The sequence below is a fragment of the Megascapheus bottae genome, chromosome 22, assembly GCF_031878675.1.
Source record: "Megascapheus bottae isolate mThoBot1 chromosome 22, mThoBot2.hap1, whole genome shotgun sequence".
In the NCBI taxonomy this organism is placed as follows: domain Eukaryota; kingdom Metazoa; phylum Chordata; class Mammalia; order Rodentia; family Geomyidae; genus Megascapheus; species Megascapheus bottae.
The window spans coordinates 1,876,976-1,885,539 of NC_143530.1; the positions used below are offsets into that span (position 1 = coordinate 1,876,976).

General features: G+C 50.0%; 1 pseudogene; it reads right to left on the minus strand.

Moving 5' to 3' along the window:
* Window positions 1-720: 720 nt before the first annotated feature.
* On the minus strand, window positions 721-1,436 carry LOC150047554 (dnaJ homolog subfamily B member 6 pseudogene; annotated as a pseudogene).
* Between the last annotated feature and the right edge of the window lie 7,128 nt (window positions 1,437-8,564).

Sequence of the window (8,564 nt, forward strand, 5' to 3'; positions counted from 1 at the left end):
ATATGTTCATAACTTAGTAGTAAAATGTGTGGGTCAAGAAAGTGTTCAATAGTTTCTGGTTTTTTTTTTTTTTGCACCAAACAGTCGCATTTCTTTTCTCTTTTTTTGAAAGCAATAACAAAGACCCAGTTTACCAACTTTTTTTTAAAACCTAAGCTTAACATTACATTATTTAAACAGTTGTCAAAACTTACTAATTGCCAGCATTCATGCACAACTAGAAAACATCCATAATTTATAATAACCCAAAAAGTATTATTACCATTAATGTATTAAATCTTTCATTACTGAAAACAAAAAACTGGAATGGTTTCTGTAGACGATTCACCCTGGCAATGTCAGCTTCACAGCAGGCTGAACTACGTGGCTCACATTTCAACACAACAGGAGCAGATCCACGCTGGTGTCAGAGTACAATCGTGTCCTAGCGCTACGCGAGAATCACGGCCTCACCTTGGATGACGTTTAATAAAAAAGCAAAGTGCATACAGAGATTACAACAATTTTAAAGACAAAAAATATGGTCCTATTGTGTGGTCCAACAATAAACTCAAAAGTCTATGACAAATAGAGGCTCCGATGAGCTGTTTATAAATACTTTAGATTAGGTACAGTTATACTGAAAGTCGAGTTCGTTTGAAATCTTCAAAAAATGTTCCTGTTAATCCTCCAATGGTGCTTGTTATTGTTTAACGTTTCTGTGAAATGCGTGCTGAGTTACTAGTTATCCAAGCGCAGCAGCTGCTCCTTCCCATTTATTGTCAAGGACTTTCATTGGCCATCTTCTTCAACCTCGACTCTCTTGACCATTCTCAACAATTCCCTTTGCAGTTATTTTCCTGCCGTTTACTATTTTAGTGGAAGTGGACGCAGACTTGAAGCTTCCCATCCCACTACCGCAAATGACGTGGAAGAGGAGGAGAAGTGAGGCCTCACGACCCAGTGAGCCAAATGAAGGAAATCCTGCATCAAGTGAAGGAAATCCCCTCCAAAAGATGGAAATCCACTGAGGGCAGAGAAAACGAGCCTGCACCTCAGGCTCTGCTTCCTCGAGGATCCCTTCGGGTCCCCAAAAAAGTCATCAAATGGGTCTTCAAAAAAGTCGAATGAAAATGGATCCCTTCCACCAGAAAGTTCCCTGAAGACATCATCTGGGTTCCGGAATGTAAAGCCAAACTCAAAGGGACTGTCAAAACGACTTCGCCTCCCCCTCCGCCATTTAGTCCCTCTTTGCCATGTCTGTCATAGATGTCCCGTCTTTTAGCATCGGACAATACCTCGTACGCGTCAGGTACCTGTTTGAATTTTCTCTCTGCTTCTTCTTTATTCTCAGGGTTTTTATCTGCATGCCACTTCAATGCCAGTGTCTGGTATGCCTTTTTGATATCCTCGGCTGAGGCGTGTCTCTGTACGCCTAGAACTTCATCGTAATCCATCAGGTTTGAACAGATTGTTGGAACAAGTCCAAGGAAGTGGACTGCCAGCGAGGAGAAAGGGCAGGCGGCCGATCTCCTCGCGGCTCTGGCATGGCTGCGCTGGCAGCGGTGGCCGAGGCTCCTGGCGCTTTCCTTTCTCTCCTTTCCTTCAACAACAAAAGCAATAGTTTCTGGTTTTAAATGAATGAAAGCTTGGCAATTGGATTTGGTTCCTTGGTGACACATTCTGCTCCTTGGACATCCAGATGGATAATAGTTTTCTCTGTGCCTCCATATTCTGATCTTTTAGACAGAGCACGTGAGTGGATGATGAAATGGAGAAACTTCCCATTTTGAAAGCTCAGCTCAGTCTGTGTCTGTGTTCACAGAGATCATGGCCATTGAAGACATAACGCTGATGGGAAAGAACAAGTTGACTATGCATTCCAACTTGCCTCTGGCCCAGCTGCTGTCTGAGAGCAGCTGTTAACAGAGGCTTTAAAAAGGCTCATTTTGGCAGATTTGAGTGAATTTATTCCTTGGGAATCAAATATGCACAAATGAAGACTCAGATTTTAAAAAGGCAATTGAATAAATGTCAAAGATGAGTCTTGGAGATTCAAGAAAGCCAGAGAGCTCAGAACACACCTTTTCAGCTGGCCTGCATTCTGTTTTGTGGTGGCCTGGGGATTGCTTTGTGGAGCAGTTTATATCCCCTGGAGGGGGGATCGTTAGAAGAGCCAGGATGCTGGGTAAGATCAGGCCAAAGCTATTTCTCGGTGGTCTTGGGTTATTGCTTTTTGGCTTAGGGATCAAAATGAATTAAATATGACCACTTAACTGTTTTCCAGTACAAGTAAATAGCCCAGGAAAGAGATAAAGTAAGGCAAATACAGTTTCGGTGAGTATTTTGGGCAGATGGTAAAGGGGCGCTGGATATGAAACTGAAGAGTAAATTTCCCCACTGCCTTGAATGAGTTCAACATGAGTCATTCGCCAAAGGCAAGCCCTTCCCAGAAACGCATAAATGCCACCAGCACCCAGACAGTCCCCAGGCCACCTGCGTGAGCTGTTATTGGAACCTCGTTTGAATGGCAATGCACGTTGATAATGCCTGGAAAGGTCATGGAAGCATGTATTTTGGAAAACTAGAGTGAATTTACAATCTTTCTCTAAGTCAAAAACAATAGCAAAACAGAACAGCAGTGACTTGAAATGATGGGGCAAAACCTCATCTCTTGTACATGTGGGAGAGCCACATGTACCTCGTACTTTGTACTAGAGGTCACTTCAATGACAATACAGTACACGCATGGCCCGGCGCAATCCACGGTGGGCTGTACACCAGCAGACAGCCACGAAGAGGGACTTACACCAATATAGTGAGGGTGGCAGTGGCCAATTAATGCATGGAGGGAAGCCATTTTCCTCGAAAGCAAGAGGGCGGATGGTGTGTTGCTGTCTTATTCATCCTTATCTTTGAGTAGCTGTACAAAGAGGTTTGAACTCAATGCATCCTCCTGTGAGCACGATGTATCTGGATCCACGTCTCCCCACCTCCCAGCCCCACTCAGCCCCTCCATTTTCCTGTGTGGTCATTGGATATTACGACTGCATTCTCCCACCTGCCCTCTCCCCATGCGTCGGCTCCCTCATCTTGAGCATTTTACTTCTCTAAGCCTTAGAAAGTGGCTACCATTTTGACCAGGTAAGAGTTGAGACCTGGGACTCAGGGTCAAAGGCCACCCTCCTGTACAAAGGTCATGCATCTGGACAGCGGGTCCATGGGGGTGGTAGTGGCTGGGCAGGGGAGGACTGTGGGAGTTGGGGGAGAGAGGATGGGAGGTCGGGGAGAGGGGCCATGGGGTGAAAGACCGTGGGTCTGCACTCAGTTAAGCGATTGTGTAATGGCTGGAGGCTTGTGGTCCAGGAAAGCCTGATCATCTTTGCGTACCACCAATGTGCGTGTAGGTCTCTGGTGTTCTGGTGGAGCATTGTCAGGCTCTTTGTCCCCTACCTCCTTCAACATCTCTCAACCTGAAGGACCCGTCACACCGGGGCACAGGCCCGGGGGCCTACCTCGGGCTGTGAGGGCACCTCAGGGCCCGGCTTCCCCTGGCTTCTCCATAGGATCTTGGGGGGGCTCCCACAGTCACCGTACGAGGGGAGGGTGAGGAGAATTGTGGGGACAGGAAACAGGAATGCATAACCTGGTTTAAAGGGGGACACGGGGCCAGGAAAAGTTCTCTGTGAAGACCATGCCTGTTTACACATGTGAACTAACGGTGGAAGAATCTCCTTCCTTAGTTGCTGGAAGTATTTTAGCAAATAATTTTAACAGCATTGGAAGGGACCAGATTCCTTTGTCTGGATATCACACTCCCTCCCCCAAACACGTCTAAACCCCCAGCCAAGTCTGTGCTCCCAGCCAGTCAGCCAGCAAAGATTTCAGCCAGCGTTGTAGACAGCGGCATGACAGAATCTGTAAGTCCGAGGCCACAGCTTCCCTATGACCCCCCAAGGCTGCTCTTGAGGTACAAAACACCCAGAGGAAATACATGGCCAGGTTTCAAAAAATAAATCTGTCTTAAAAATTAAAAAAAAAAAAACTAAAAGAACCCACACTACATTCTCCCCAAGGGCTCCTTTCCTCCATCTCTGAGACAAAGAATACCTGTATAGGATTTAATATGGACCTCGATTTTTCTAACTTAATGTCTTCCAAATTGATTATTAAATGGAGGAAAAAGTCCTGACTCCTTAGTTTTTCTATTACCTCCTCGTGAATCTTAGCTGCACTTTTCTACTCCTTCACTAGAGCTAGCAGACAGATGTGTTGCATGGGGTTTTAATGGGAAACAGAATCTTCTTTAAAAGAAATCACAAGTGTGCCAGGAATTTTGGCAGTGACTGCACTTCAGTGACCCCTCAGCTTGTTTCTTGAAGGCCTTGTGGATAGGAAGCCAGATGAATCAGCTGCTCTGTGCTGCCCAAAGTTAGTCACCCACTGGTGGCAGGTTCCCGAACTTTCCCAGCATCAGAGAAAGAGACCTGTAGAAATCAAGGCCCAGGAGTGAACTAACTCTAAACGAGATGTCAAGCTCACTGGGAAATTGCCATGGTAGGTGTAATATGTGTTTTCTCTTTGTGAGAGAAATGTCCAGCATTTCCTATGTGCTTACTGAAAATATCGGTCTGGAAACGCGGGTCACACTACAGATGGTCCCGTCCAGTCCTCATTTCCACACAAGTGGCCTGAGCTCAGGCGTGCTGTGTTCCACGAACCCTTCCTCAGAGAGTTTCAGCATGAAGCAGAAGTTCTCCTCACTCTCGTGGAGTGCTTACCACTTCCTCTGCTGCACACGAATTGATCCTGGAAATCTCCAGTTGCCCTGGGTCAAAAGCACACCCAGCTTCTCAGGAGGAGGTCTGAGCCCAGCCTGGAGCACGTCGTGAGAACGAAGGCTCCTCTCCTGTCCCTCACGTGGACAAGCAAGGGGGGCTCATCTGAGCGAAGGTGAGGGAAGATGGCTCCTGTCCAGTGACTGATTCACTCATTTTCCCCACACCCAGCTTTGAGAGGGACATCCCGTGGAACAGGAAATGGAGCCACGAGGTGGGGAAGCTAAGGCTAGAATGAAGTTAGTGCTCTTTCCCCAGAGATGTCGTATCTAATCGATTAAATCCGTAAAAGCCCTTAGACGCCTGTCATCCTGTGACCACCTCAAAACCCAGCCATGCAGAGCTGAGGGGGGGCGGTTCTTGTCGTCAGCCATTCTTCCTCCAGCGACACGCCGCTCGTGGCACTCCACGCTCTCCCCGGTAAACCCCTACCATTCCTGGACCGAGTCTGCGACATCCATCATTAGCAGGGCTTCTCCCAGCCGACATGCGAGAGACCTGAGCAGCCCTGCGGAGCGGAGCCAGAGCAAATGCCCTTTCATTTCCTCCAGGTCAGCGACTCCAGAAAGGAAAGAATGCTTGACCGCCTTCCCTACCTGCTCCTCACATTCCCAGGGCCCTTCACCCAAGTTTGCCTTTTCTCTCACCAGGCCAACTCTAAGTGGAGATAAAGATGGGGCTGTGATTATACCAACCGTTCTCTACAATTCCACGGAAAGTTGAAGGGCGCGCTCTCTCCTTCCATCTTTATTCCTCAAGAAGGCAGATTTACTAGCTAATCACAACACTCTTCTGACAAGTGAAAACAGACACCAGAAAGAGAAAGAAACAACCACCAGTGCAGGCTGTGCGTGTAAACCAAACATGAAAAATGTCTTCCCACCCAAAGAAATTTGTGGCCAGGATGTTGAACATTTATACATGCATCAGATAATAAAGTGGAAAGAATTAGAGGATTAATGTGTGAAAAATGCTGGAATTTCATAAAACTGATGGTGTATGTGTTAAAAACAAAAACCCTAGTTTTGAAAGGATTTAGGTGAGGCTCAGATTGTAAATGCCGTAACATCTCGTCTTCATCGATTGGCTCCGAAGCAGTATCATCCGACCCAACGCTTTCCTTATCGCTCAGTTTGGAAACTCATTTGCAATGAGCCCTGAACCCTGAGACAGCACCGCAACGGCGCAAACCTTTTCAGCACACGTCTTATAGCCCACCCAGGACTTCTGAGACAGGATTTCCTTTGTGGCCCAGGCAGGTCTTGCTCCTGAGGGCTCCTGCCTCGGGCTCTGGAGAGAGCTGGCTGTGCAGGCATGTTGTACCATGTCTGGCTGCAAATGCTTTGCCAAGTCTTTGGTTGGTTGTCTTTCCTGGATAACGTCGATTCTCCCTGTTCATGAAGATGAGTTCTATGCATTCTGTGTGTGTGTGTGTGTGTGTGTGTGTGTGTGTGTGTGTGTGTGTGTGCACCAGTCCTGGCCTTAAGCTCAGGGCCTGGACACTGTCCTTGGACTTTCTCAAGGCTAGAGCTCTACCACTTGAGCCACAGCACCACTTGTGGCTTTTTTTTTTTTATGTATATGGAATTGAGGAATCGAACCCGGATCTTCGTGCATGCTAGGCAAGCACTCTACCACTAGGCCAAACTCCCGGCCGGCGTTCTACACATTCTTGCTTCTCCTACGTACCCTTGAAAACTGAGTGGCGTGGGCCTTGGGACAGAGTCACACTGTCCAGAAATGCCAAGGTTCACAGCAGTGGCCGCAAGCTCCACGCCACTTCCCCTGCACAGAGCAGTCCTGGATCAAAGTCAGTGGGGAGAACACGGGCGGGGCCCACTGGTGCCTTGATCCTCAGTGGTCCCAGGCTCCAGGCCCGCTGAGGTGCTCGGCCATTTGCATACTTCAACAAATCACAGGTCTGGGTCAAGCTTGCGGTGATTTGTGCCGGTGGCTGTCCCGGCCCTGGCCCGCCACAGCTCTCCCGTCTCCCAGGAGCTCTTACTGACTGAGGACAATCTCCTTTACGTCTAATTAGGCTGAGGTTCACAGTTGAAGCAGCTATGTTGAGGACAATGCGGGCCGTTTTTGTTTCCAATGCCAGAAATGTTGATGGATGATACAAGATGCACTGGACAGTCAAAGCTGCCGTGCCCGGTTCCCGCCAGGCAGGTTCTGACACTACCTATTAATTTATAATGGGGATCACAGTGCGGCCGTCGTCGCGGATGTCCGGGCAGCCTGTGCTGCATGGAAATCCTGGATGACCATCTACCCTAACCCAGGGCCTTTCTCCTGCAGGTTCCGAGCCACACATGTGCTCAAATGTGATGGCTTTCCATCGATTCTGTTCCATGTTGTATTTCCTTCCTATCACAGCCTTTTGTCTTTTGTGATACTAAAGTTTACTTAAAATTATTCATGAAGCGTCAGTTTTCATATCATATGAACTCATTCAAGTAGGAGTTTACACCTTTAAAAGAAAACAAAACTCAGAAGTGCGACACAGAGATCCTGTCACAAAAGGGGGGAGCTCAGCAGCCCGGCTGAGAACCCCACTGGTGGAGCTGAGAGGGGGACCTGCTCACCGAGCCTGGAGACTATGACACCCAGAGACCCTCCCAGAACTCTGGGGATCACACTCCTGCATCCAGGCACAGCTATCTGTGGATCACACCCGGGCATCCGAACACAGCTCCCTGGGGATCACACCCGGGCATCCGGGCACAGCTCCCTGTGGGGATCACACCAGGGCATCCGAACACAGCTCCCTGGAGATCACACCTAGGCATCCAGGCACAGCTCCCTGGGGATCACACCTAGGCATCCGAACATAGCTCCCTGGGGATCACACCTAGGCATCCGGGCACAGCTCCCTGTCGATCACACCCGGGCATCCGGGCACAGCTCCCTGGGGATCACACCTAGGCATCCGAACACAGCTCCCTGGGGATCACACCTAGGCATCCGAACACAGCTCCCTGGGGATCACACCTAGGCATCCGAACACAGCTCCCTGGGGATCACACCTAGGCATCCGGGCACAGCTCCCTGTCGATCACACCCGGGCATCTGGGCACAGCTCCCTGGGGATCACACCTAGGCATCCGAACACAGCTCCCTGTCGATCACACCCGGGCATCCGGGCACAGCTCCCTGGGGATCACACCTGGGCACAGCTCCCTGGGGATCACACCTGGGCACAGCTCCCTGTCGATCACACCCGGGCATCCGGGCACAGCTCCCTGGGGATCACACCTGGGCACAGCTCCCCGGGGATCACACCTGGGCACAGCTCCCCGGGATCACACCTGGCACAGCTCCCCGGGGATCACACCTGGGCACAGCTCCCTGGGGATCACACCTGGACATCCGGGCACAGCTCCCTGTCAATCACACCTGGGCACAGCTCCCTGGGGATCACACCTAGGCACAGCTCCCTGTCAATCACACCTGGGCACAGCTCCCCGGGATCACACCTGGCACAGCTCCCTGGGGATCACACCTGGGCACAGCTCCCTGGGGATCACACCTGGACATCCGGGCACAGCTCCCTGTCAATCACACCTGGGCACAGCTCCCTGGGGATCACACCTAGGCACAGCTCCCTGTCAATCACACCTGGGCACAGCTCCCTGGGGATCACACCTAGGCACAGCTCCCTGTCAATCACACCTGGGCACAGCTCCCTGGGGATCACACCTGGGCACAGCTCCCTGTCGATCACACCCGGGCATCCGGGCACAG